The sequence below is a fragment of the Phocoena phocoena genome, chromosome 21, assembly GCF_963924675.1.
Source record: "Phocoena phocoena chromosome 21, mPhoPho1.1, whole genome shotgun sequence".
Classification (NCBI taxonomy): Eukaryota; Metazoa; Chordata; class Mammalia; order Artiodactyla; family Phocoenidae; genus Phocoena; species Phocoena phocoena.
The window spans coordinates 6,996,713-7,002,714 of NC_089239.1; positions in this window are offsets into that span (position 1 = coordinate 6,996,713).

Below are 6,002 nucleotides of genomic sequence, written 5' to 3' on the forward strand. Positions count from 1 at the left end.
AGAGCGCTCCGCCAGCAGCCGGAGCAGGGCCCTCACACCCCTCTGGCCTCGTTCAGTCTCGCTCGGGCCCGCCCCGCCCGAGACCGCCCCTTCCGCCTCTCGGGGTGACGCCCCCTGGGATTTGTAGTTCCTCCCGCGCCGCCGCCACGCCCACCTCCCCCCGGGCCGAGTGCTCTGCTGCTCCTCCCCGGCGCTGGGTCGGAGGCCTCTTACCCACCCGCTCCAGCGCGCCGAAGCCTGCGCCCCGCCCCTGTTCCTTTCGGGTACCTCGCGGTCACGCCCCATTCCTTTCGGGTCCCCAGTGGCCACGCCCCTGTTCCTTTCGGGTCCCCAGCTGACACGCCGGCAGGGACGGGTTGGTTGGGGTTGGTGGTCGGGAAGCTTGCATACGTTAATGCCTTGCTGGGTTGGGGGCGCGTCTCAGGCTGTGCGGGGATCCTAGCCCATCCGGCCCCCTGTGGGAAGGCTAGTTTCAATACTGGGACATCAGGCCTGAAGGTCCCCTCAACCTGTTTCGTGCTCTAGTTCCTCAGATGAGAAAGTGGGGATTGATTGGTTGGTCATTCATCGGTTTATTGAACATTCGTGATATGGCAGGCGTGGAAGAAAGCGCCAAGAATGCACATTCCTTGCCCTGGAGGCTGTGGGAGAAGGACATGGGGACAAACCATCCAGCTGGGTGACGACGAGGGGTAAACCTGGAGCGAGGTGGGGCTTCGAGAGACTGGACCTCGGTGGGGCGGGCGTGTGGGGAGGGGTAAGAGTCGGTCAGAGAAGGTGCCTTACACCCTTTGAGTTGGGTCCGTCTCCCCCGACGCTGCCTGACGTTTAGTAGGTGCTTCTTGAATGAACGAAGGAAGGAACGAATCCTCAAGGAGATCCCCAAGTGGAGGACAGAAAAGCCTGTGGTGGCCACCTCTTGGAAGGGAAGAGGAGAGAGAAAAGTTTAAAAGGGAAATTAGGGCTGGATTGTGAAGGGTCTTTTATTATGCATTTCTCTTTTTTTAATAAATATTTTATATTTTTGGCTGCGTTGGGTCTTGGTTGCTGCGCGTGGGCTTTCTCTAGTTGCGGTGAGCGGGGGCTACTCTTCACTGTGGTGCGCGGGCTTCTCATTTCGGTGGCTTCTCTTGCTGTGGAGCACGGGTTCTAGGCGCACGGGCTTCAGTAGTTGTGGTGCATGGGCTCAGTAGTTGTGGCACATGGGCTCAGTAGTTGTGGTGCACGGGCTTAGTTGCTCCGCGGCATGTGGGATCTTCCTGGACCAGGGCCCAAACCCGTGTCCCCTGCATTGGCAGGCGGATTTTTAACCACTGTGCCACCAGGGAAGCCGTAGAGGGTCTTTTAAATCATGACAGGGTGTGCAGACCTTGTCTTCCAAGAGCAGGAGATATCAGACATCTTTTAAGCTGGGGAGTGACACGATGTTCTTTTTATAATGGACTATAGGAGCGTGAGGCCCGAGGTAGGAAGTCTGGTTGGGTTTGGTCACTGCTGAGATAAACCCTAGGCCTATGCTGTCCAGCATGGTAGCCAGTGGCCACAAGTGCCCACTGAGCACTTGGAGTGTGGTTAGTCCACAATCACAAATACACACTGGATTTCAAAGACTTAGTACAAAAAAAATAATGTGATATATCTCAATAATTTGTTTTGTACTAATTACATGATGAAATATTTTGAATATATCGGGCTAAGTAAAATCTATTATTAAAATTAACTTCACCTGCTTTTTATTTTTTTTGATGGGACTAGAAGAAATGTATATGTGTATATACACACACACGTATATATATGGCTCCTAGTATGTTTCTATTGGACTGTGCTGCTGTAGAATGAGGTGGTATGAAAGCAATACAAAAGATCTCAAAACCGTCCTCCCAGAAAACTATGGAATCATCAAATGTTAGCTCTGACCAGGCACTTTAGAGGTCATCCAGGACAATAGTTATCTCCATCTTATTAAAAAAACAAAACAAACCAACCAACAAACAAAAAACAAAGGCCTAGAGAGGAAGGGGCGGGTTTGCTTAAGATCAGGCAGCTGTGAAATGCCTGAGGCAGGACCAGGACCCAGTCTTGCCTCCCTTCCAGGCCAGCCCGGTTCTCACCACACAAGAAAACAAAGTGGCCCGTCCCCCTCCCTTGGGTGGGACTGTTTTGAAAAGGTTTGTTTTGTTCCTTATCAGACCTGCATGTTTGGTTAGAGCAGTTTCTAGGGAAGGGGCCTGCTTAGAAAACTCCACACTCAAAATGACCTGAGCAAGAGGGCTGCCAAAGGCTGCTGCGGGGCGTCTGAGGACTGCAGGGGAGCCACGGGGCGGGGGCCGTGGATATGGGAAGAATACTAGCCTGGGCCTGGTGCTGCCACCACAGAACTCTTTAGTCCTGGACCAGACTGAAGAGCTATTTCCTTCTCTGGGCCTTTTTCTCAGCATCTTTGTTTCAGCGTCTATCAGATGAGGGGGGTGTGTTTGAACACCTCTGAGGACGCTGAGCATTGACATTTTATGTCTTTGACAAACCGCTGAATTCTGTTTCCTGCCCAGACATTTCACCTATGGTGATTTCTGCCTCTTTACGGAGCAGGGACTCATTCATAGGAAGCCTTGTAATCAAGTATCGGCTCCTACGGGCAGGGACCGTGGGTTTACTCTCACTCTTGACAAAGGCCACTGGAATACTTTTGGGTGCTTCTACTAAGAGCCAAACTTACTTATTTCTGTCTTCCCTTCGAGCAAGGGAAGGTCAAAAGAAAGAAAACAGAGTGAGCCAAGGATTGTTTAAGGAGGACATGGGGGGGTAGGACAGTTTCCATCCCACCTTTACTCTACTTGACCTGTAGACGGGGAGGGGCAAGGGTCCCATCTTATCAGTTGAAGGAAGTGGAATTTCTCTGAGTAGCAAGCAGGCACACAGGCCCAGTCCTTGCACTATGAAATGCTCTGTGAGGTTAATAGATAATATCAGGGGAAATTAAGAACAGCCCTAAGTGGGCACCGGTCCTCCCTGGAGTCCTTCTCAACAAGGCTGTGCCGAGCTGGACCAGTGCTGGGAGAGGGTCCTGGGAGTGGCTGCCTGGAGAGGATGGAGCAGGGGCCACAAGAGGAGAAAGGCTTCCAGAATCAGGGAGGAATCACACTCCAGTGGAAGCCAGGGAGTGTAGGGGAGGCAGTGAGAGAGAAGTGAGCTGGTGTGTTTGTTTGTTTGAATCCATTCCTGTTATTTGATGCTGAAAATTCTCCTGGTTCACCACTGGGACTCCTTCCTATTAGCTGGCGTGTCCTGTTGCCAATCCCCCAGTGGTCTTTGGAGGCTATTGTGCTTTTTTGTACAATAAGGGATTCTGGGCTCCTCTTCTATACTTACCGCCCTAGATGTAGATGCAGCCTTTCTTCATGGAGCTGTGGTTTCCATTCCAGATACATCTGTAGCATCATTGCCTAGTGGACTCTGTGAGTGGTTCCGTGGCCCTTGTCCATCCTGATCCTGGCTGGCCATCTGTCTCATACTATCTCTCTCCTATTTCATTTTTGGATGGCCCTGCTTGCAAACCCAAGCTGATGGCTGACTGACGCACACCTTCATGCCGTGTCTCCGGGCCCCCCAGCATTCAGCCCTTTTGTGTACATGTGACTCTTAGCACTGCTTTGCTTCTGATAAACTCAATGGCAAGGCTACTTCTTACGCTAAGAGCTCTTTCTTTTCAACGATCCTCTGTTATCCTCTAGTCAGTGGAGAATCTCCCTGTTTTCTTTTGTATACTTTTTTTTTTTTTTTTTTTTGGCCACACCGTGTGGCATGCAGGATCTTAGTTCCCCAACCAGGGATCCAACTCATGCCCCCTGCAGTGGAAGCGTGGAGTCTTAACCACTGGGACCGCCACAGAAGTCCTGCCTATTTTCTTTAACGTCTTTTTTTTTTTTGGTACCTTTGGACCTCCTTCACCCATTTCCCCTAATCCCCACCCCCTGCCTCTGACACCACCAATCTGTACTCTCTGTATCTATGAGCTTGTTTGTTTTTAAACAGCTCTTTTGTAAATGGTTGAATCTCCATCTGGGGCAGGAAGGTTAGGAATCACTTGTCGTATAAGAGGGCACAAGAGCCTCTAAGGAACACGGGGCCATGGTGACAGGACACGTGAGCTGATGTGAAGGATTCCCAATGATGAGTTTAAACTTTTAGTGTAGTTTCGGGGCTTAGAGTTCGTAAGAAAAGCTTTAATGGCTCAGAGCAGGGTCTACAATCTTTACCTGGACTTCAAGAACAGACTGTTGGGCTTAATTCCTTGGGAATCGTCATCTTCCCACTGTGGGAACAATGCAAGGGTGCTGGAGGGGGTGGGTGTGTTGACCTATAGGTAGGGCGGTTTGCCTGGGGGGCCCTCCTACGGATGACCCTGGGTGTGTCCACCTGAGATGGGGCCTCACAGGCTTAGAAGGTATTGTGTGTTGGCCAGGAGAGCAGAACAGCTGAGAGGTTTTGGTGGCAACTGAGGAAGAGTGGCACTGTGGTCACCAGGGGCCAGCGGGAGGCCAGATCCTTGACCCTAACCAGCCTTTAGGGACGTGTCCGTCAGGGTCACTTAAGTCAGGTAATTTGAGGAGAGTTTAGTAAAGGGATGATCTACAAAGTTGAGGGCAGGAGGTTGGAAAACCAAAAGGGAAATCGTGGTGCCTGGGGCCAGAATTGGGCCTGAAGGAGTGAGGAAGGTGTTTACTGGAATCCAGAGAGACAGAGAGACAGAGAGAGGTAGAGAGGGAAAGGCCTCACAGGAGCTGTCACCTGCCATCCTGGCTGGGCACAGGGAAAGAGCTGGCCTCCTGCCCTCGGCTCTGCTGCCAGGCTCCTTGATGGCCCAGTCCAGCCAGAAGACAGAGGACAAGGGGGCCCATTGATGCTGCCCTGTGGGCCAACCTCCTGGGGCGCCAAGCAGGGGCAACAGAAGATTCCAGCACAGCAAGTAGAGGGGAAATTGGGAGGGGTGTGTGTGGAGCAGTCCTGAGCAAGTGCGTGAGTTTGTGTGTGTGTATGTGTGTTGAGCCTCACAACGCACTCTTCTTGCTTTGGCGTGAGAGCGGTGACCTGTGTCCCCAGTCCCCTTGAAACAGGAGACAAGGGGGCAGGGCACAACCTTTGAAACAATAACATAGCTCGAGGACATGGCATAAACTGATCAGCACCAAATAGGTCCGAGCCTCGAGCCTCAGTCTCTGCTCACTGTAACACATCAGCGTGCTAAACGACACACCCACAGGCGCCATGACAATTCCAAGGCCACCCATAAAGGTCAAAAAGTGAGCTGTGGCCCAATTTCTGGAAATCCCCGCCCCTTCCCCAAAATAGCTGGAATACTCTTCCCACTCATTGGCCTACGAAATGACTCACTCCTATAAAAACTGACAACCCCATACCATGGGGCCTTCTAGGTGGCCCACACTCTGTCTGTGGAGTGTGTTTCTCTCTAAATAAATCCACTCCTTACCTATCACTTTGTCCCTCACTGAATTCTTTCTGCAATGAGACATCAAGAACCTGAGCTTCATTAAGTCCTGAGACCAGGTGTGTGATCTCAGTTAAAAGAGCATGGGTTCGGGCTTCCCTGGTGGCGCAGTGGTTGAGAGTCCACCTGCCGATGCAGGGGACGCGGGTTCGTGCCCCGGTCCGGGAAGATCCCGCATGCCGTGGAGCGGCTGGGCCCGTGAGCCTATGGCCACTGAGCCTACGCGTCCGGAGCCTGTGCTCTGCAACGGGAGAGGCCACAACAATGAGAGGCCCGCGTATCACACACACACAAAAAAGAGCATGGGTTCAAGTCCCAATCTGAATCGCACGGTTTCACCCTTACGCTCAAGATCCTCAGTCCCCAAATGTTCTCCTCCACTCACAGGTTGACGCCTGAAATCCCCTGTTTTTAAAAAGCTTTCTGTCCTGAGCTAAAGGTTCCGCTAACTGTAAAGTGACCTTCACATTCATGACACCACAAGAAAGGAGGAAAG